Source organism: Coccinella septempunctata, chromosome 7, assembly GCF_907165205.1.
Source record: "Coccinella septempunctata chromosome 7, icCocSept1.1, whole genome shotgun sequence".
In the NCBI taxonomy this organism is placed as follows: domain Eukaryota; kingdom Metazoa; phylum Arthropoda; class Insecta; order Coleoptera; family Coccinellidae; genus Coccinella; species Coccinella septempunctata.
The window spans coordinates 3,283,429-3,307,336 of record NC_058195.1 but is presented as its reverse complement, the minus strand read 5'-3'; the positions used below and the strand labels follow the sequence as shown (position 1 = coordinate 3,307,336).

General features: G+C 39.6%; 1 protein-coding gene across 1 annotated transcript in view; it reads left to right on the top strand.

Annotated features, from left to right (window-relative positions):
• The window catches only part of LOC123316573 (inactive rhomboid protein 1), a 75,624-nt gene that overhangs the window by 31,704 nt on the left and 20,012 nt on the right, over positions 1 to 23,908 (top strand). The gene's annotated exons all lie outside the window — the stretch shown is intronic.

Genomic DNA, 23,908 nt, shown 5'->3' with positions numbered 1-23,908 from the left:
ACCAAACAGTTGATGATTCAATAGAGAATTGCACTCCAGAGAGCTCTTCGAAGTCAACTCGAAAATGAAAAGTGGAAAAACAAAAAAAATTATTTTCTCCTAAACAGGGCCAGATATTTAAAATTTTGGTATGAAAATATAGGTTTTCGAACACGCTGAATCTATTGCGAGTAATTCCGAAAGCCTATCTCCCTTCGTTTAGATTTTCATCTTGGAAATGGCATTTTTTCAAAAATTGCAATTTTCAATCTGCGATATCTCCTGTTATATTCGTCTGATCCAATTGGGATTTCCGGTTATATAATCAGCATTGCCTAGGCTTTCACCCTAGCAAAAGAACTCGATTTCGAAAATCTCGATTTTTTGGGTCAAAAATGAGCAAGGGGTTAGACCCCCCTAAAATGACCTATTTCCTAGTCTGTCTGAAAATCAGTATGTTTTATTAGTGTCTTAGGATATGGAGTGCATAGAATCTGTTCTGATGAATCTATAAAACCAAACAGTTGATGATTCAATAGAGAATTGCACTCCAGAGAGCTCTTCGAAGTCAACTCGAAAATGAAAAGTGGAAAAACAAAAAAAATTATTTTCTCCTAAACAGGGCCAGATATTTGAAATTTTGGTATGAAAATATAGGTTTTCGAACACGCTGAATCTATTGCGAGTAATTCCGAAAGCCTATCTCCCTTCGTTTAGATTTTCATCTTGGAAATGGCATTTTTCAAAAATTGCAATTTTCAATCTGCGATATCTCCTGTTATATTCGTCTGATCCAATTGGGATTTCCGGTTATTTAATCAGCATTGCCTAGGCTTTTACCCTAGCAAAAGAACTCGATTTCGAAAATCTCGATTTTTTGGGTCAAAAATGAGCAAGGGGTTAGACCCCCCTAAAATGACCTATTTCCTAGTCTGTCTGAAAATCAGGATGTTCTATTACTGTCTTAGGATATGGAGTGCATAGAATTAGTTTCGAAGATTCTATAAAACCAAACAGTTGATGATTCAATAGAGAATTGCACTCCAGAGAGCTCTTCGAAGTCAACTCGAAAATGAAAAGTGGAAAAACAAAAAAAATTATTTTCTCCTAAACAGGGCCAGATATTTGAAATTTTGGTATGAAAATATAGGTTTTCGAACACGCTGAATCTATTGCGAGTAATTCCGAAAGCCCATCTCCCTTCGTTTAGATTTTCATCTTGGAAATGGCATTTTTTCAAAAATTGCAATTTTCAATCTGCGATATCTCCTGTTATATTCGTCTGATCCAATTGGGATTTCCGGTTATATAATCAGCATTGCCTAGGCTTTCACTCTAGCAAAAGAACTCGATTTCGAAAATCTCGATTTTTTGGGTCAAAAATGAGCAAGGGGTTAGACCCCCCTAAAATGACCTATTTCCTAGTCTGTCTGAAAATCAGTATGTTTTATTAGTGTCTTAGGATATGGAGTGCATAGAATCTGTTCTGATGAATCTATAAAACCAAACAGTTGATGATTCAATAGAGAATTGCACTCCAGAGAGCTCTTCGAAGTCAACTCGAAAATGAAAAGTGGAAAAACAAAAAAAATTATTTTCTCCTAAACAGGGCCAGATATTTGAAATTTTGGTATGAAAATATAGGTTTTCGAACACGCTGAATCTATTGCGAGTAATTCCGAAAGCCTATCTCCCTTCGTTTAGATTTTCATCTTGGAAAAGGCAATTTTTCAAAAATCGCAATTTTCAATCTGCGATATCTCCTGTTATATTCGTCTGATCCAATTGGGATTTTCGGTTATATAATCAGCATTGCCTAGGCTTTCACCCTAGCAAAAAAACTCGATTTCGAAAATCTCGATTTTTTGGGTCAAAAATGAGCAAGGGGTTAGACCCCCCTAAAATGACCTATTTGCTCTCTGTCTAAAAACCAGGATGTTCTATTACTGTCCTCGGATATTGAGTGCATAGAATTTGTTTTGAAGATTCTAGAAAACCAAACAGTTGATGATTCAATAGAGAATTGCACTCCAGAGAGCTCTTCGAAGTCAACTCGAAAATGAAAAGTGGAAAAACAAAAAAAATTATTTTCTCCTAAATAGGGCCAGGTATTTGAAATTTTGGTATGAAAATATAGGTTTTCGAACACGCTGAATCTATTGCGAGCTATTTCGAAAGCCTATCTCCCTTCGTTCAGATTTTCATCTCGGAAATGGCATTTTTCAAAAATTGCAAATTTCAATCTTCTATCTCTCCTGTTAATTTCTCAACAGAAGAAGGGTATAACCGATGACTTTTCCATGAGAAAAGTGGGATAATTGTTGACCGCAGAAAAGAAAAACCGACTTCTGAAATCACTCTGCCGAAACCGTTCTTCAAGTTCAATTTTTTTTCAATTCGTCGAACGGCTCCCACTCACGTTACGTCAACGCCTAATCTAACTTTCCTAATTACCGAAGTCGAGAGTTTCTCCCCCGACTTTTTATATCTTATATCCATCTAAATGGATGATCTAATGGTTCCGTAATTATTGGCCTCGCCGAGAACTAGGATTGGACGTTACCTGATGGCAGGGTCGAATCTCCTCTCCTCCGAAGGGAGGAGGTTCTTAAGTTATTTCTGTCGATAATGTTAGCCTTTCCGACGTAATGAGATAAGAAGGGGTGAAAATTGACGTCGTTACTTTATCGCTGAAAGGCCCGAAATTGGGGACCTCCTACCAAGCTCGATAATAGTGGGTTATCAGGCTAAACTCAAGTATTTTTTTAAGTGAAGTTTTATTGGACGTCAGAGGGATTTGCAATTTTTTACTTTCAGGCATACACTCTTTATGTTAATGAAAATATGGTTTAATTTTGGCTTATTCATTATTTTCGCATGTTGGTACTTGTGTCCACCTGAATTTCGAAAGAATAACAAAATTTCTTCAGTATTGCCACTAGGACCTACCACTATCTTGCATTGGTAAATGCTGCTGATTTTTCCTTTTATTGCCGTTTTGGTAGCTACGTTTTCAGATTCAGATTTATCATTTTCTCTCGCATTAGTCAAAGTCGTTTTAGTTTCACTGATCATTTTATATCTATTGCTTGTTAGTGAATATTCTGAGTCAGAATCAGCCAAATGGCTCAGCAGACTTGCTGTTTACTGAAGAGTCAATGTTATTTATGATAAAATAAGACTACCACTTGTGATAATCAAGAGTACGTATAGAAATAAGTCTTAATTCTGTTCAAAGTCGATTGGAAGGGTGATGACGTAGAAGGTGGCAAAGTTCAATTGACAGAACTAGGTCCACTAGCAGTGGAGTATCGATAGACAATTTTAATAGGTAAAGTCAAAAAGAAGATAATTCAAAATAACCTAAGCTTTTGTTCTAAAACATTGTTATTATAAATTGCACTGCCTGATTATATGATAGTTACGAAAATGCGCGTTTGTCTGACGTGGAGGGGGATGTAACGAAGCTTGATATTTTCGATCTCCTATTGGGCCTTCTTTCCATATTTTATTGGTAGTAATAACCTAAATTAACCAAACGGGGTACTGAGAAAACGCCAAATCAAGTTTTTTTTCAATTTCTCGAGAGAAGACAAGAAGCTAGTCATCAAGAGTAGAGTTCTTGTCTTGTCGACTCCAAACGACGATTGTTGGAGGGTTCGAACAAGAAAAAGATTGTCATGAGTATTGTGAAGATAATTCAAAATAACCTAAACTTTTGTGCCAAAACGTTATAATTTAAATTGCACTGCCTGATTGTATGATAGTTACGAAAATGCGCATTTGTCTGACGTGGAGGGGAATGTAACGAAGCTTGATATTTTCGATCTCCTATTGGGCCTTCTTTCCATATTTTATTGGTAGTAATAACCTAAATTAACCGAACGGGGTACAGGGAAAACGCCAAATCAAGATTTTTTTCAATTTCTCGAGAGAAGACAAGACGTTAGTCATCAAGAGTAGAGTTCTTGTCTTGTCGGCTCCAAACGACGATTGTTGGAGGGTTCGAACAAGAAAAAGATTGTCATAAGTATTGTGAAGATAATTCAAAATAACCTAAACTTTTGTGCCAAAACGTTATAATTTAAATTGCACTGCCTGATTGTATGATAGTTACGAAAATGCGCGTTTGTCTGACGTGGAGGGGGATGTAATGAAGCTTGATATTTTCGATCTCCTATTGGGCCTTCTTTCCATATTTTATTGGTAGTAATAACCTAAATTAACCAAACGGGGTACAGAGAAAACGCCAAATCAAGATTTTTTTCAATTTCTCGAGAGAAGACAAGAAGTTAGTCATCAAGAGTAGAGTTCTTGTCTTGTCGACTCCAAACGACGATTGTTGGAGGGTTCGAACAAGAAAAAGATTGTCATGAGTATTGTGAAGATAATTCAAAATAACCTAAACTTTTGTGCCAAAACGTTATTATTTGAATTGCACTGCCTGATTGTATGATAGTTACGCAAATGCGCGTTTGTCTGACGTGGAGGGGGATGTAACGAAGCTTGATATTTTCGATCTTCTATTGGGCCTTCTTTGCATATTTTATTGGTAGTAATAACCTAAATTAACCAAACGGGGTACTGAGAAAACGCCAAATCAAGTTTTTTTTCAATTTCTCGAGAGAAGACAAGAAGCTAGTCATCAAGAGTAGAGTTCTTGTCTTGTCGACTCCAAACGACGATTGTTGGAGGGTTCTAACAAGAAAGATTGTCATGACTATTGTGAATATTTCTAACTAATATGATATTTATTTAAACTTGGTCCTAAGTGTTTTTTGGCAGTTGGTATTGAATCATTAAATTGAGTAACTAAAAAATGAGGAAAATTCGACAATTCCAACTCTTCATTTCAATTCCCAGGTAAAAATCGAACGGGCTAATATCTTAAACGAAACCATATGGTTAAGTCAGTCATCACGAGATGAATTTTTCCCATTGCTTTGCGATAATTCAGATAATAAATGCTCTAGGGTCGTATTAGGTCCCGTTTCAGTGATTATTTTCGATTTTATTTTCATCTTCGTCATTTAGAAAGTTTTGTATGGGTGTTATTCCGTGAAACGATCGATTAAATTAATCAATAAGGATGAATTCAGATGCATACCACCCGCCGTTATGAATATTAACAAGTGTTACGATCTGAATTGACCTAGCCAATTTGCTCTCATCAGGACAAGTGAATGGAGAACGTTCCACTGAAGAAGAGCAGATGCTGACCATGGTTTCGGTCTCATTTGACCTCGTCAGAGCAACACAGCTCCTTCTCCGATGGACAAACGCTCTGAATTGATGGATTGGTAATGGTGTTTCAAGGTGCTAGGTTCCTTTATGAGTATTTCAATACCTGGCTAGAGAAAACCTTCATATCTTGCAGCCTTATCGAAATACACTTGAGAGCGAATGATAATCTGATCAGAAACGTTATGTGGATGAAAAACTCATCGATACAGCTCAGTACATCCGTGAAGAAGTCCTCACAAGGGTCCTATACCCTACCCACCCTTCGAAAAAGGTCGGGGAACCCCCAGAGGGACCTATTTTATTTTATACCCATACAAATGCGTCACAAATTGATATGGGGCGCGAAATTCATCCGTGAGAGACCCCCAGCGCCAGGGTCCGCCGTCCCGTCCCCGATAAATATTCATGCACATTTTTATTCGGGAATAAATTCCGATTCTACTGATATTTTACGTGAGGCGAGCAAGTTGGTCTCCTTGGCCCGGGAAGTAGGTTAATAGGGAATTCGGATCCGGATGAGTTATGGGATAAAAATCATCGCGATGGGAAGAATGGAATAGGGGGTTATTGTACTCGGGAGGAGAAACAGATCGGATGAAAGGATCTCGCCGTGTTCGGGGGTGGGTGAAATACGAGAGGAGGTTCGGTAATTGATTAGCTTTCGGGGGGATGGAAGCGAGGTAAGCGTTTTTTCTTGAACGGGGGGATCAGGAATTCCCGGTATCTCGCGATTCCGATTTTTTCGACGAAAATTTTTCGGGGAGAATTTTTTTCCGTGGCGCTTTGGGCGTTTTAGGTCTCTATAATGAGGTGATGTCTTCGAGATTGAGTCTGGGTATACAGAAAGATTATGGCGGGGTATGGATCATCGTGAAAATGTTCTATGAAACTAGAGTTCTTCTTTTTTATCTACGTAATGGGCTTTTGCGAGTTGTGACTCGTCTGGTGTTGTGTAGTATCAATTGTGGATTCTGGGGTGGTTCCAGGAGTCATTTTGGGGGAGGGGGGCATAATATTATATTTGGAATTCTGTAAGGTTTTCGGGAATTTTTCGAAGGTCAACTTTCGAGTAGTTTTTCTTCCAGGAAAATCATCGCAGATCAAGATGTGATACATATTCTGAAAGACCAACTCTTCTAGTAAAAAATCTGAGAAATTCATCCATTTCGGCAGAACCGTTCGGTCTTGAGGAAGTTTCAACTGACCCCATCTTTTTGGGAATTTTTCGAAGGTCAACATTCGAGTAGTTTTTCTTCCAGGAAAGTTGTCGCTGATCTAAGTGTGATACATATTCTAAAAGACCAACTCTTCTAGTAATAAATCTGAGAATTTCATCCATTTCGGCAAAACCGTTCAATCTTGAGGAAGCTTCAACCATCTTTTTGGGAATTTTTCGACAGTCAATTTTAGAGTAGTTTTTCTTCCAGGAAAATTATCGCAGATCTAAATGTGATACATATTCTAGAAGACGATGAGAAGTTGATAACCGTCTCCGTTTCATTCATTCATTGTTGAATCTCGTTACCGAGAATAAATCTACAAATAGACTCAAGAACCAGACTATCAGAGCAATCAAACTTATAATTTCTTAGGGCTACTTGCGACTGTGTGCCCTCCTGTGACTGAAGAGACCCAACTGTGACCTACAGATCCTTCCACACTCTGGGCATGGATAGTCACCAACCAGATCTGGCCGCCGCTGTATTCTTCACGAGTCCCCATTATAACTTGGACCAAAGACCTCCACCTTCCCAGTTATGATCGGCATTAACTGATTTTATGGATTGATGCAGTTTATCCTTAAACCGCTTATACTGGCCTCCTGGTTTCCGAGCTCCCTCTGTGAATTCGCCGTACAGAGCTATTTTGGGAAGTCTTGTGTCTTGCATCCTCAGAATGTGGCTCCATCTAAGTCGGGCCCTCGTTACTTGAGTCTCAATTGTTATACAACTCGCGCGCTGCAAGACTTCCGCATTTGAAACTTTGTGGAACCATCTGATGTGCATTATTTGTCTTAGACGACTTTGTTGCGTTTGTTCAAGCTGTTTAATATGTCGCCTGTGGGGCGTCCAGCTTTCGTTTGTTCAAGCCGTCTCCGGGTTAGTACCTAGAGGGTCGAATCGCTTTCGTATGAGTGAAAGAGCGCCATACACTCATGGGGATGTAGAAGCAAAAGCTACAACTGTCGCACACAATCGGCTACTATGGCTGACTGCACGACAAAGTCACCTTTTCACAATTAAAAGCTCAATCTGGCAATCTTGTCTTGAATTCCGGAATAGATTTCTCAGCTTCAATTTGAGGGCACGCTTAGATCAAGAAGAAAGCGTTTACTCGTCCATAGATGGATATTTTCATAGAGATTTTGAGCTTATGTGTGAGAGAGGATATTTCTTGAAAGAACCTTAAGACTATTTCACCAGCGGCGATTGAAAAAAAAACAATAGGAGCGCTGCGCATCTCGGTTTCCAAGACCGACGAGCCCTCCCTCAAACAAATAGCACGAAGTTTTCTCAGGCAAACATGCCGAACGCGGAAGGACCATTTCAAAAGGGGGATGTTCACATGAATCTTCCGATATGAAAACTTAGAATGCAGCTCCTTTGAAAGCGGTATATTCGGTAAATACACTTCAAAGTGTTCGTGCTTTCTCAGACAATCCGTAACTGCACGTCTCCTCGACGAGGGATGGGGGTTTCGGGGCCCGATACGCCAGAACGAACGGGTCATATTCGAGGCAGGCAACGTACGGATGTGATACTTGGGAGGAGGCCATTCTTCAATCTCTTTCATATATACTGCCCCCGAGGAACGAGGGCTATTTATCAGAACACGACGTTCGTTGGTTCTTGTCGAATCTAACAGCGCTCACCTCTCTTTAATAACACGACATCTTGAGTAGAAGCCGTATTTTTCGGGAATGGGGACCGATATGAAATGTTATGAATGGCCGCCCTTCAGCATTGAAGTTCACAAACCCGTGAAATGGGAAATAAAACTCAGAATGAAGACGTCTATTCTATCAACAGATGTAAGTATCGAGGATTTCTAGTTGGCCTAGACCAGTTCCATGCAATAACTTATTAGAAGTGAGAGTTTGTGGCTGGAATTTCGAGAACATATGTTTATCATGAGAAGAAACATTTTTTTGAAAGGACTAGAGACGTTGCAGGTTCGCTGTAATAAATGTATCCCATTAAGAGGAAATTTGGTTTGGTTCTATAGTTGGCTAAGAATTTCTCAATATATCCTCGTAAATAGACAATTCGACTTTGGTAATTTGCCACTGCCTTCCCTGACAGGCTCTACAACCCACGGTGGGTTTTGGCTGACTGCACCACTTTTCTCCACGACGATTATTCATTATATTCGGCTCGTAAGGTATATGCCCATTGTTGCCAGGTCGGTTTTATATTGTCTCAACGGTGGGAAATCTTCTTAAAATTTCGATTTACTATACCCTAATGATAAAACATAGAGTAGCATTCGACGAAAACCATTTTCATTTATTCATGAATGCACTTGGACGAGCATAACTTGAAAACGATGAAGAATTTTCCACGGGGTAGAACATTGCTCGATATCGCACCGGTGCATGCGCTTTCCGTATGACCTCATTGGCAGCATGGTCTTTCGGGTCTTCGTAAACTAAATTCGCATTTACCCGTTCGTGAACTTGAGTTCAACCCTCTGCCGTCAAGAATTCCAATGTATCCTTTGATTTTTATCGTGAAGGTGTGAAGAACGATGAAAAATTGTTGAATATCACGGTTTATCCTTATTTTTATGTTAGCCCTCTCATTCCCGACTCAGAATATTGTCTATATGACGAACCAAATCCAAAGAGAAGATGTTATTTGTCCACGACCATTGAATGAAGTGATTTTAATCACTCTGTTTCCATAAATCACTTGTGATTCATGCTCCCCTTATGATCTATCAATCAGTTTTGCTCTAAAGATAGCATCTTCAAGTGGGTGGTTATGGATACTATGCACCAAATCCAGCATAACTATAACCTAGCAATCACAGTATTATTTAATTATCCGATCATAATTTACGCTGCCCCAAATCCAAAGTAAAACATTATTTGTCCCTTGAATCCTGCGTATACATCCTATAGATACGTTCGCCAAATCTCTCTCGCTAATGAATGTATTACTGAGGGTTGACAAAGGAACTACTGATAGTGGAGAAGAGCAGAATAATTGGAAGGATTTGGGATTCCACCCTAGAAAGTGAAATGTAATTAAAGCAGACCCATCCTAAATATCCATCAATTCTACGCCATCAAGCTTACGTAGTAAAAACGAAGAGTTATACAGAGTGAGCCTTTCTTAAAGCATCCTAAATTTTTATCCTCTCTTGAAATAAAAAAATCAAATCATACCCTCAAATCATGCATTGATAATTCGTTTTGGATAAATGTGGGATGCGAAAGGACAATCAAACCGCTGAAATAGTACTTGATCGTCCGTATATCGAAGCACAATCAGGTCAAATTCGGGCAAAATAATAACGAGAAATTCCTGGAAAATGTGGGAATGTCCGGTTGAAATTATGTTTTGGTTATGATCGAAATGCTGATCAGAATACTGTAGAGCGGGAACGTGGGAAAACAATTTCCCACTGAAATTGAGTTTCCGCATTTCGTAGAAAATATTGGTCCGAATATTGTCGAATAATCAAAGCAACAAGAGGACCTGTCTTGTTGGAGATCGGTCGAGTAGAATACTGGGAATCAAGAAAAAGTGGACGAGAAATGTTTCCTTGTAATTGTGCCTGGCTTTCTTGTATAAAGGGAAACGGTCAAAGCACTGCCGAGTCTTTATTTGATTGTTCGAGGGAAATGAAATACTTACGAGCTATCTGAATGTGAAGCAAGCACCTGTTGAAATGGTATTCCAATTTATTTCGTCCTACCTATATCGAGTTCTTGATTATTGACCCTCGTATTCAGCCAAAATGTTCTTGATAAAGGAGAAAGTCTGAAAATAAAATGTTGTCGTAATATGTTTCAACTAAACCACGTACCAGACCTTTACAGCTTTTATTACCTCTTCGTTGGAAGAAAATCTACGACCTTTTAAACTTTTTTTCAGTTGAGGAAAGAGATGATAGTCAGATGGAGCCAAATCTGGTGAATAAGGGGGGTGTTCTAGTAATTCAAACCCTAAATCACGAATTTTTGCATGGCAACATGAGATTCGTGTGCAGAGGCGTTGTCCTGCAAAAACAAAACACCTTTGGATAGCTTTCCGCGTCTTTTCTAATCAATTTTTCTCCTCAAACTTCACACTGACCCTTCTAAGGAGTTATTGTCGTTCCCAGCGCTTGAAGCCTTTAGTATATTACGAGAGATCATGACTATTCTTGAATATTCATAAATAGTGAACTTTTTATTATAAACATATGTTCTCGAAATTCCAGCCACAAACTCTCACTTGTAATGAGTTATTGTTCGTTGCTATAGTAACGCAATATTTTTAATATTGAACTGGTTTAGACTAACTAGATATCAATACATCCTCGTACATATAGTATAGAAATTATTAAAATCACATAGCTCTCAATCAATTTTATAAAAATCTAAATAATCAGGTATGATATACAATGATGAAAACTTGATTTAAAATACGCTGTTTCAATTCAAATTCTTCATCATCCACTCGGTCCGTAAACAAAAAACGCATCTTGAACTATAGGAAGACGAAAGCGCCGCCTACAATATCTTTCGTAGCGATCGCACGTTCAGGTACTAGTAGATAACGTTATTAATTTGCTACGGGTGAAAAATAGACTGTGAAAAAGTTCAATCCGGTCCTGAATCGGGTCGGTTAGAGGGAGTTATTTCAGTTTTTTCTTTTGCCTTTTCTCGGTTGCCAAAACGGCACCGAATGCAAACAGCCACTTTATTGCGTTTGCAATTTCGGAGCGAAACGAATTTGACTGTCGAAAAACATCATACGTAATCTTCGACTGGTGTGCCTTTTTGAGAGTGTTCGCATTAAATTGAATGGCGAATCTCATAAACAAAACTGACGTTGTACGTTCGCGGTGCGACGTGTTGATTGCTCCATTTCGACCGTATGCATTATTCAGCGTCTGCTTTTCGAGTACACATATACAGGGTATCACGAATTGCTTAATTTTGGCTGTTTCTGGTACTCCTAGAATAGGTAGATAGGATGAAACGTTGAAAGAAGTCCTGGGTTCAGTTTTCGTGAAAAGTCCATCAGTGGAAACCGCTTCACGATATCTTCATTTGTCTCGAAGATATAACCGAATTTTGATATTGATCTTCAACGCAAGAGGCGTAAATTCAGTTTCAGTGGTCAGTTCAAAAAGCGAAAAGGTATATTTTACGTCAAAAACCACTAATTTCTCTCTCTAATATCTCTCTCTGGTGATTTTGGCTTGTTATACCTGTCCAATGGGTTCGTAGATCTGCGCCAGACAAGGTTTTTATTCCTCTTTTCTATCTGAAGGTTAAAGTTATTCTCTGATGGTTTTAGAGCATATCTTTCGAGAACGTTGAGGGTCATGTCTATGAATATCATTGTTACAAAACGCAGATATCTTTCTTCTGAGTCATGGGGTGACAAGCTCGATGTCCAATTGTTTTTGTCACCACACAGCAGACCTGCACCAGACAAGATTTAATAATAATAATAATAGTGTCTTTATTGGGGAAAAAAATAAAAATACACTTGAGGCAAAGTCAAGCATGAGCTACTCCACTCAACCCCTGACAAATTAGAAAAATATAATGAAAAAAGTAAAAAAATACACAAAAGTGAAGAAACAAACAACAAATTACAGAAAAATGAAAAATTACGAAATATACAAAGAACTGAAAATCTTCATTTACTTTTTTAATGATCTGATAAAAATTGTTTCATGCGAAATTAAAAATTCGTTGTGCAACTTGACCTCATTAAAGGTGAAAGAACGCTGAAACACAGCTGAATTCTAGTGCCTTTTTTTAACTGAAGTTTAACCATTCTCCGATGGTTTTATCGCTTTGGTCACCACACAAAAAGGGTGAGAGGTTGGAGGGTTAGGGGTTAGAGTGACACAGCCGGTGTGCAATCTGTTTTTGATCAATTTGATCAGAAACGGTGTTGACTTGCATCTCATAATCGTCATCCTAATCTTCCCAAATACAGTCAGGTCCAACCCTGCCTAAATGCATCGAATTAACAGTCCGCCGTCGCTCCTATACGTACTGGATCATTTTTCATGCATAGATCTGGACGTCCCTTGGGCGTCCTGCCGCCCTCTCTCCACGACCGTGGTCGGAAACGCTCAATTTTCTTTCGGCGAATTTTTGATTGGACCGTTTCGGTTAGTTTCGGAAATAATTGAAGTCGTTCGGTCGGCGAGATCAAAGGGCGAAATTTCACGGACCTCCGGACTGTCCTAAAATGGAGTTTCGTCGAATACGTAGCGTAATGGGGCGGAGATGGGGGGAAAATACGTATTTTCTATTTGCGTCCCTCGAGATCTTTGCTCGTTCTTTTAATATAATAGTAAAGAACAATAACTCATTAGAAGTGGAAGTTTGAGGCTGGAATCTCGAGAACATATGTTTATCATGAAAAGTTCACCATTTAAAAGATGTAGAATTATTGAACCGAATTGTTGGATTAGTCCCGGGTACATTTCTACGATCCAGAAACAAAGCAACAATCGATGGAATGGCGACACTCTGGTTCTCCAAGACCTAGGAAGTTTCGTGTCCGAAAATCTGCTGGAAAAGTTCTTGCTTCAGTTTTTTGGGATTGCCATGGAGTAATCATGATTGATTTTTTGGGTAAGGGTAGAAAAATAACCGAAGATTACTATTCGACATGACTGATCACTCTATGGGAAAAACTTGAAGAGAAAAGACGCGGAAAGCTATCCAAAGGTGTTTTGTTTTGCAGGACAACGCCATTGCACACGAATCTCATGTTGTCATGCAAAAAATTCGTGATTTAGGGTTTGAATTACTAGAACACCCCCCTTATTCGCCAGATTTGGCTCCATCCGACTATCATCTCTTTCCTCAACTGAAAAAAGTTTAAAAGGTCGTAAATTTTCTTCCAACGAGGAGGTAATAAAAGCTGTGGGGGTCTGGTTTGCAGAGCAAGAAGAAACATTGTTTTTGAAAGTTCTAGAGACGTTGCAAGTTCGCTGTAATGAATGTATCCAATTAAGAGCAGAATATGTTGAGTAATAAAATATTTTGACATTGAAATTTTGTTTGGTTCTATAGTAAGCTAAGAATTTTTCAATATATCCTCGTAGATCCTAATGCGACCCTGGATCATTCGTTACCTGAATTATCGCAAAGAAATGGGAAAAAACTTATCTCGTGATGACTGACTCAACCATATGGTTTCGTTTTGAATATTTATTCGATTTTTACGTGGGAATGAAAATTGAAACTTTGAATTACCGATTTTTTCTCATTATTTTTAGTAACTTTAACGATGTTATGAGATGGACTCTGATGTACTGAACCATCCTTTGTCCAGTGATATTTTTATCACTGGACAACCCTCCCTTATTCACCAGATTTGGCTCCATCCGACTATCATCTCTTTCCTCAACTGAAAAAAGTTTAAAAGGTCGTAAATTTTCTTCCAACGAGGATGTAATAAAAGCTGTGGAGGTCTGGTTTGCAGAGCAAGACGAAACATTTATTTTGAAAGGTCTAAAGACGTTGCAGGTTCGCTGTCATAAATGTATCCAATTATGAGGAGAATATGTTGAGTAATAAAATATTTTAACATTGAAATTTTGTTTGGTTCTGTACATAGGCTAAGAATTTTTCAATATTTCCTCGTACTATCACCTTATTGTTGATAAAAGAAACAAAGAGTGATATTTCGGTGTTTGGTGAATGACAGTTCTGCCTGCAATTGAAGTAGCATCTGTCAAGCATTCCTTGTCGCTTCGATCATTTTCAGAACAAACCTAAATGTTCATTTCTCTCACTGCATAGTGCATTCCTTGTATACTTTTTGAAATAACGAATCATACTTCGGCTTCAATCCGTCGTTAATCTTCCCCTCGATCCGTTCAATGTATGCATGTAGTGAATAATCGAGCTGGCATCGGCAGCGCCCCCTGATTGATCGCGGAAGCACGAACTTCCACCCCCAAAATAATAGTTTCTGTTATGCCTAATGCCCCATCCTAGACAATCGCTTTGATTCATCTTCTTCGGCATTGGGTTCACGGTCCATTTATCAAAGAACGGTTCGGAATCAATTTGGATTAGTTCCAGTGACCAGGCAGTGACAAAAATTCGCCGAGCCGGTCGATACCGACGTTACCGAGCCCGTCAGAAAGGAGAAAAAACAAAGGGAACGTGGCAGGAAGCGAGTTTGAACGATGCTAGCGATACGGAAAAGTTTTTCCCCCGATTAATCCGACAAAAACTTAATGAGGCTCGCGGAATCGGAGACATTATGAGGGGGTGGAAGGCTGTGAACGATGAAGTATGGACACTGTGCGAGCGAGCGATTATTGCTGGAAGGTTGCTGCGTTTCTTGATATGGGTTATAAAATATCCTACGTCTCGGAAAAAAAAAACTATTACAGACATATACGAGGATATATTGAAAAATTCATAGCCTTCTATAGGACCAAGCAAAATTTCAATGTCCAAATATTTTATTACTACAAATATTCTCCTCTTCATTGGATACATTTATTACAGCGAACCTGCAACGTCTCTAGACCATTAAAAAAAAAAGTTTCTTTTGCTCTGCAAACCAGACCTTCACAGCTTTTATTACCTCCTCGTAGGAAGAAAATTTACGACCTTTTAAACTTTTTTTCAGTTCAGGAAAGAGATGATAGTCGGATGGAGCCAAATCTGGTGAATAAGGGGGGTGTTCTAGGAATTCAAACTTCAAATCACGATTTTTTTGCATGGCAACATGAGATTTGTGTGCAAAGGCGTTGTCCTCCAAAAACAAAACACCTTTGGATAGCTTTCCGCTTCTTTTCTCTTCAATTTTTTCCCCTAGAGTGGTCACTGATGATAGTAATCTCCGGTATTGTCCTACCCTCATCAATCATGATCACTCCATGGCAATCCCAAAAACTGAAGCAAGAATTTATCCAGTAGATTTTTGGACACGAAACTTCTTAGGTCTTGGAGAACCAGCGTGTCGCCATTTCATCGATTTTTGCTTTGTTTTTGGATCCTAGAAATGTACCCGAGTCTCATCCATAGAAACAATTAGGTTTAAGAAGTCTACATTGTTTTCAAATCGAGCACAGATCGAACCCGATGCTGCTGCCCTTGCACGCTCTTGGTCAACATTCAAACATTTGGGGATCCATTTTGCAGCAGTTTTTCTCATGTCCAAATTGACGTGAACTATATGATGAACGCGTTCGTATGAAATATTCAGTGCTTCAGATATCCGTTTTAGACCAATTTGACCGTTTGATGAAATCATGTCATGAACTGCATCGATATTTTCGGGGACTGACACAGAAACTGGCCTTCCTGATCGGTCATCATCTTCAATGGAAAAGTTACCTCTTTTGGAGCTTGCAGTCCAATTTTTCACGGTGGCATACGAAGGACATCGATCACCAAGGGTATTAAGCATATCTTCATGAATCTGCCTACCTCTTAACCCTTTTAAATACAAGTACTTGATGATGGCTCGACAATTTTTCGACTTTCACAATTTCGGTGGACATGATAAACATATGTTCTCGAGATTCCAGCCACAAACTCTCACTTCTTATGAGTTATTGTTCGTTGCTATGCTAACGCAATATTTTTTTTATGCATGGAACTGGTCTAGGCTAACTAGATATCAATACATCCTCGCATACTGACGGTTTTTCGGTAGAATTTATTACAGAATTCAAGTAGCATCTGATAATAGTCGTCCCAGCGCTTGGAGCCTCGAGTATATTACGAGAGATCATGATTATTCTCGAATATTCATAAATGGTGAACTTCTCATTATAAACATATGTTCTCGAGATTCCAGCCACAAACTCTCACTTCTAATGAGTTATTGTTCGTTGCTATGGTAACGCAATATTCTTGTAAAGCATGGAACTGGTCTAGGCTAACTACATATCAATACATCCTCGTATAAAAATGGAAGGTTAAATGGGTTACGTTCGAATCTGGTAACTCCAGTACAAAAATAGATAAACAACGATTGTAAATGATTAGAGGATGAATTCTGAAGCACGCAGCTTCAGAACTCCTCTGACGCCCGCTCTGACAGTCGCCGGGAACGGAATCGAATTCATAAACGTAACGATACCAGTTGGCTTTTATTTCCGAGTCATATATTGGATAGCGTCAACGGAAATTATGTTCGAGAATTATATCAGAGCGGGGTTTTCAGATGGCACATGTTACGGTAATTGGAATTCGTCGATTTGTCGCCTCGCCTCCGGGCCCCGGCCTCAGTTTCGGCCCCCGTTGACCTATTTAAACTGTATTTCGTGTTTACAGTTTGATTTAGCGAAATCTCTAACCGGGTACGGAGGCACGATCGTACGCGCCAAAGTTGAAAAGCTTCTCGGATTCCTTGGGAAGTTATAATATTCCGAGCACATATTTGTGAGCGGATTGTTACAGTTTCGGAACGGAAGGGTTTCAGATTCATGCTGGATGAAACTTCTCGCGATGAAACTCGAGGGTTCGCTTCCTTATTTGAAATTTACGCCTGCTGTGGCACGCTCAAAACGTGGGAGATGGGGCAGAAGGCTGACGCACGACATGCGAACAGAAAACTAACCTGGAATGTTGATAAATAGTATAACTACAACATTTTCTGTTGAAATTCAGAAATGATCAATTGAAATTCAGAAAACATCACTTGAAATGTTGGAATATTTAGCGCTACACTGAACTGACGAGGAACAATGATCGCGTTTAGGTCTTTCCCGAAGACCATGAAGGAAAAGTGATACTGATACTCCTAAACTCTTCTACAAATGACGAGATTCCAAAAAGAAATTGTTCCATAATTGTATTATCATTTTTCACGAATCCTATCAACCTATAAAGCTCTCAATTTTTTTCTGGAAGCTATTTTCTGCCCTTAAAACATATCTGAAATTTGGAACAATCGATTCCCCAGATTTTTCTCATTATCACATAATTTGCTCTTTCTCAAGAAAGAAGTAAGTAAAGAATCTTTACGAATCAATTCAGTGGTTTTGTGGTCCTTAAGTGGACTTGATTAACAATCAGCAATTTGGGATAGGTCACTTAAACACTATTTTTCTATGTACATATATTTTCTACAACTTGCCAAGACTGCCATTTACAAACGCTTCTTTACGGAAGCGAAAGCTGGACGCCCTACAGGCGACATATTGAACAGCTTGAACAAACGCAACAACGTCATCTAAGACAAATAATTCACATCAGATGGTTCCACAAAGTCTTAAATGCAGAAGTCTCGCAGCGCGCAAGTTGTATAACAATTGAAAATCAAGTAACGAGGGCCCAACTCAGATGGAGCGGCTACATTCTGAGGATGCAAGACACAAGATTCCCCAAAATAGCTCTGTATGGCGAATTCACAGAGGGAGATCGGAAACCTGGAGGCCAGTATAAGCGATTTAAGGATACACTGCATCAATCCCTAAAATCAGTTAATGCCAATCATAACTGGGAACAACTAGCGTTAGATAGGTCACAGTGGAGGTTTTTGGTACACAGTTATAATGGAGACTCGAGAAGGATACAGCGGCGGCCAGATCTGGTTGGTGACTATCCATGCCCAGAGTGTGCAAGGATCTGTAAGTCACGGTTAGGTCTCTTCAGTTACAGGAGGGCACACAGTCGCAATTAGCCCTAAGAAATTATAAGTCTGTTCGAACCGTTTTTTTGTCTTTTTTAGATTTATTCTCGTAAACGGGTTACAGCAATGATGATGATGACAACTCGCTTGGTTTACAACTATCAGAAAAACCATGACACGCATGCGTCCCCAGCTCTCGAGAGAGTCTTGCTTAATCAGCTTCTCCACTGTTGCCATCTACTGGTAGGTGATTATTTCCTTAGTTTTGGGGAAATGCTCCTAAAGCTTCCTGAACCTCCCCACTCCGATCATTCCATCACCATGGTGCCCTCAATTCGAACCTCAAAGCTCCAATTAATGCCGAAGTTCTTTGCGACGCCCAACATCAAACTGCGTCGCAAAGTACAACTTCAAATATAATTACCATCAACTCCCGCAAGCCGCAACTCCATAATCCGGGAGTTGAACATCGAAAAAGGTCCACACGATCAATTCGTCGCTGTAGGATCCCAAGTTTAGCATAGCCCGGCCGTCGAAGGTCCCGCCATCTATCTTGTCCGGATTATTCATGTGTTGCGTTCGGAAACTTTTCCCTTTTCTGGCGTGGACCTCGGGAAGAGGATCCCTCAATTGTTTATCACCTCTGGCGGGAAGTTTTCCGGTCCCCGCAGGATACAATCGATCAAACGAAAGCGTTTCCTGTCAAAACAACGTTCGAAGTTGGGGACGAAATAAATTATAAGTGATTTTTCCGTCGACCTTGAAAGACGTATTACATCCCGAGTTTTCGGGGCGTTAACAGGGTTGCCTTGATGAATATGAGATTTATTCAAGGATAAGAGAACCATCGACGTCCGGAATGATGACCCAATGATGCAGGGTGAGGCACAAAAGCTCGCTGATTTGTTTTTGACGCGAAGGGTCGAGAGCTTGGAGCCACGGCTGAGGCAATCCACGAGGGCTGAAGGCCCGAGCCACTGCCGAGGCAAATCGCGAGGCCAGAGCCACGGCTGAAGTGATCCGCGGTGGAATTTAGTACAAAATTCAAGTAGCATCTGACAATGGTCCTCCCAGCGTTTGAAACCTCTAGTTTATTACGAGAGATCATGACTATTCTTGAATATTCATAAATGATGAACTTTTCATGAAAAACATATGTTCTCGAAATTCCAGCCACAAACTCCAAAATTTGCCTTGCACGAAAAAGGGGATTCAAATATCTAGGAATATTCTTGAATATTCATAAATGATGAACTTTTTATGAAAAACATGTGTTCTCGAAATTCCAGCCACAAACTCCAAAAGTTGCCTTGCACGAAAAAGAAAGATTCAAATATCTAGGACTATTCTTGAATATTCATAAATGATGAACTTTTCATGATAAACATATGTTCTCGAAATTCCAGCCACAAACTCCAAAATTTGCCTTGCACTGATTTGTTTTCGGCGCGAAGCGTTGAGAGCTTGGAGCTACTGCCGAGTCAAACCGTGAGGGCCGGGGGCCCGAGTCACGGCTGAGACGATCCGCGAGGGCTGAAGGCCCTAGCCACGGTCAAGACGTCACATTTATCTTGTAATACTTCATGACCTATCGATCTATCATGACATCAATTTGCCACTGAAACATCTCACTCTAATTGAAACATTCCCCTGAGCTGAACGTTCATTTAAACTTTTGGATAGGTATTTCGAAATGGATGCGACATATTCCATTTGCTCAATCCAGAGTTAAGTAATTTTTTACTGAGCTAATCTGAGCCGGTTTTATTAGAGACCGTAAAAGTATCGGCAATTGAAGTGATTTACCCATCTTTCAACTCCCTGCCCTCTTAAATCCAGCGATAACCGTAGTTTATCGCTCGCGAAAAAGAATGAATAAACGTGGGCATGCGAAGTTGTCCAAGCGGAAAATTGAGGCATTTTCTCATTCCTGCAGCCGGGTTGTTTGTGCACAAGTATGTGTGATGAAATGTTATATTCCTAACCTAATTACCGTCAGTGGCGGTTGAAGGAAAGCTTCCCGAATTGCATATTTCATACCGCAGCACCTTATAATTTAAAGTTCCAGAGTCTCACAAATTTGCGACTACAATTTCCTCTGGCGTCTGTTCGTGCTCTACTCCTCAGTTTTCATTATGAAATAATTTGATTATCGCAATAAAGATAGTTAGGTCGAGACCGTATTTTAAATTCAGCTGCACTAGATTGCTGCTGTTAAATGTTTAATGTTGTGCTGCTAATGAATCTCGGAACTTTGAGGTGGCTTCAGAAGAATTCCATCTCGGGTCGCGTTGTAGGTTTACTGGAGGCTCACGAATGTGAATAAGATTTTATAGAGGATTATTTCTGATAGAGGAAACATTTAGGGCAGATACTGAACTGACCGTTCAACGGCAAAATCCTAAATGGGAAAGGACTTGAGTGACGAACCAGAATGCTGAACTTCCCAACATACACTCGCGTGCGAAATTTGAATTTCGTGGGTTTCCCTGGCAACTTTTTCGAAGTTTTTGTTCTTCAAAACCTTCTACATAGTATGGGATATGTTTTAAAGAAAAAACGGATAAAATCGGTTCGGCCGTTTTTACGTCAAGCCATGACAACACAAAACCGGGCAGCGAAATATCGGCGTGTATTTGTTTCAATTCAACAAAGATTAATAACCGACTATGAGCGTATATCTCACGGCACACAGCCTCATTTTTCCGTAATTCATTTGCGGGCATGTTATTGCGGACTGCGAACGCAATATTTAATGAAGCGGTCCAGACTGCGAGAAGCACATCCCTATTTCAGGATTATTTCTCTGCCCTTTGTGTGCCGGATAATGAAATCTCGCGGCAGTCCGACGAATTAGTCCGACCGCCAACTGAAAGCTCGGTTTTCAACGGGTATATTTCAATTCGACCCTATCGAAAGACGAGCCAGTGGAAGTGCTAAGTGGAAGGGTTTCACTCAATAATAAGCAACATATACGGGGTATACTGGCGGTTTTTCGGTGGAATTCAGTACAGAATTCAAGTAGCATCTGACAATGGTCCTCCCAGAGCTTTAAGCCTCTAGTATATTACGAGAGATCATGACTATTCCTGAATATTCATAAATGGTGAACTTTTCATTATAAACATATGTTCTCGAAATTCCAGCCACAAACTCCAAAATTTGCCTTGCACGAAAAAGAGAGATTCAAATACCTAGGACCTTTCTTGAATATTCATAAATGTTGAACTTTTCATTATAAACATATGTTCTCGAAATTCCAGCCACAAACTCCAAAATTTGCCTTGCACGAAAAAGAGAGATTCAAATACCTAGGACCTTTCTTGAATATTCATAAATGTTGAACTTTTCTTGATAAACATATGTTCTCGAAATTCCAGCCACAAACTCCAAAATTTGCCTTGCACGAAAAAGAGAGATTCAAATACCTAGGACCTTTCTTGAATATTCATAAATGTTGAACTTTTCTTGATAAACATATGTTCTCGAAATTCCAGCCACAAACTTCAAAATTTGCCTTGCACGAAAGTGAGAGATTCAAATACTTAGGTACCTTTTTTTTCAAAAGTGCCATTTATCTTCAGTCCTTCATGACGTGAATACCAGTGGAGTGAAGAGAAAAATCTAATTATCCTCCTGGACAGTGATAAATTTTCTACTTTCTTCAATGATTCAATAACCTTAAAGTTATTTCGTATTTTATCGATGTTGTACTATATTACCCAGGAACGGCAGAATGTCGGGTCTCTACAGGAAGATCATCGGCATCTTCAGTATAGCATAACTAAATCTATTCTAACAACCTAAAAATGGACAATGACAATTTGAATTAAGTTTTAAACGTGCTTTCACCGATCCAAGACATACATTTTTCCCTTGGGTGTTTCGAGAATTCCTGGAGCACCAGCTGAGTGTCAAAGGGTTTCCCTTTGCCCCTACAAACGAAACTTGAATTGGAAATTCCCTCTCAGTAAGTAATCCTCGAAGATTCCGAACTAGTGTTGTATATTACAATATGGATCCAGAAAACGCCGAACGTGCATGTCTGAGAAGCTCCAAGTGTTCTAAATAGGTCGGTGGCAGAGAAAGTCGATTTTCAGAAAGGTCCAACCCCCGGAGGTTTTTCAACGGAACATGCCCGTCCTTCGGCCTAATTCGATAAGAAAAACATTATGCGGCCTTGTTTTATGGGGGATATCAGTAGTCGAGGGGTCTCGTTTTATGACGTAAAACATCTGTTTTTTTACTCTTTATAATACTGATTTCGATGTTCTTCATAATATAATCGTTATCCTACTTTTTATGACCGGATTGGTGTCTGGTGAAAGGAACGAACTTTTAGATGAAGTAGTTTGAAGATTGGCGGTCCCTATTCATCCCCGGTTTTGGGAAAAACTTTGGATGTTTGAGAGAAGAGTTACTCTTTGGAATTAGGGGATTACTAGGAGGCTTTCTCTTTCAGAATATGTATCTCTTTCAGCTCTAACATACCAAATGACCAAAATATTCGACCTTGAACTTATTATTATGATCTTTTGTCACTAACCAAAGCTTGACCTTCTATTATTTCCGATAATCTGGAATAGGTAAGGTGGTTCGAGGTTTGGCCTTATAATACAAATGCACTATCGATTTCCCAGTAAATAAATATGGTACAGCCGCCGTAAAAACCATCAAATATTCATCGGACGTCTCGACCCGGCCAAATCGATAAGCGGAACATCATCAGGATTCCATAAACGGCAAGGAACATTTCTATAACGGCTTGTTTACGATCTGGACGAGCTGATGGACGAATTTGCGGAGCTTGTGCGAAACCACGAGTGTTACATAAAAATTAAGCGGGCGGGTGCGTCTCCGTTCCCTCAGGTGCAATAATTCCCCCTTTGTGAGAACGGCCGCGGAGATTCTATATCATAATGAAAACCTCGCTGTAGGAATTCATTATCACGGAACGACAACCGGGATGTAGCTGGTTATTGCGATCCGGCATGGCGGATGCTTCCTTGGCATGTTAGGGAACCGTGTTTTTTTCCCGTTACCGCAACGCGTTTCGTATAATATGGAGCTTTAATGAAATATCATTCAACATCCAGTTTATGATGACATTTCTGGGGAATGAACCTTCCTTCTGTACAATTATTTTCTGGTGATTGCCAGTGGAAAGATTTGTTAACGTTTTCCTAAGCCGCAAGGTGCAGCCAGCAATCGGGACAAAAACGCCTAACGAACTCAAGATAGGCAACCTAACATTCACGACTCGACATTCCCAGATGAGCGGAGCTGGCTGTGAGATTCCAAGGTTCTAATCTTGTCGTTACTGTCCATGTTCATAAAAACCCATTTGAGGTTGCTCCTGAGCAGGCACATAATAAGGCAGCAAGGGTTTATGCGTGCCGAACAGAGAGTTGATGGGCTAAGAGAATAGTTTGTTTCATTCAGTCACTTTTATTCCCTCTAGTGGGACCTGAACCCTATCGCTGTGTAGAGAGAGAGACACTCTGGCTGGTTTTGTTTCCGTTGAGTAAATTATATCAACAACTTTTTGGTATATATCCTCTTGCCTATGTTACAATCTGATATCTACCCAAATCACAATATATACAGTATAATGAGAGCAAACAGGGTTTGTCATGAATAACATTTGGGAGTTTCTAAGGGGTGTGTTGTACGGAAACAGTTTCCCCTAAAGCATACATTATAATGGTGGCGTTAGGCCATATTCTTCATACAACTGTCACGTTAGAATTGCTTTGGAATTTCCTCTCAACCAAGAATACACAGTATATTCTCCGTATTGTGAAAGTTGTTTGCCGAGAATATGTTTCATGTTTTACGACCTCAACATGTGTATAATAGAAAGTTGGAAAAACATGGATAAATGCTGAGTTGAA